This window comes from Arachis duranensis, chromosome 6 (genome assembly GCF_000817695.3).
Source record: "Arachis duranensis cultivar V14167 chromosome 6, aradu.V14167.gnm2.J7QH, whole genome shotgun sequence".
Taxonomy (NCBI): Eukaryota; Viridiplantae; Streptophyta; class Magnoliopsida; order Fabales; family Fabaceae; genus Arachis; species Arachis duranensis.
Window position 1 is genome coordinate 57,557,392 of NC_029777.3, and position 426 is coordinate 57,557,817.

The following is a 426-nucleotide window of genomic DNA, read 5'->3' on the forward strand; positions in this document are numbered from 1 at the left end:
ATTGGAGTTAAACGCCAGCTTTTGTGCCAGTTTGGGCGTTTAACTCCCATTCTTGTGCCAGTTCCGGCGTTTTACGCCAGAATTCTTGAGCTGACTTGGAACGCCTGTTTGGGCCATAAAATATCGAGTAAAGTATAGACTATTATACATTGTTGGAAATCCCAGGATGTTTACTTTCCAACGCAGTTGAGAACGCCCCAATTGGGCTTCTGTAGCTCCAAAAATTCCACTTAGAGTGCAGGGAGGTCAGAATCCAACAGCATCTGCAGTCCTTTTTCAGCCTCTGAATCAGATTTTTGCTCAGGTCCCTCAATTTCAGCCAGAAAATACCTGAAATCACAGAAGAACACACAAACTCATAGTAAAGTCCAGAAAAGTGAATTTTAACTAAAAACTAATAAAAATATAGTAAAAACTAACTAAAAC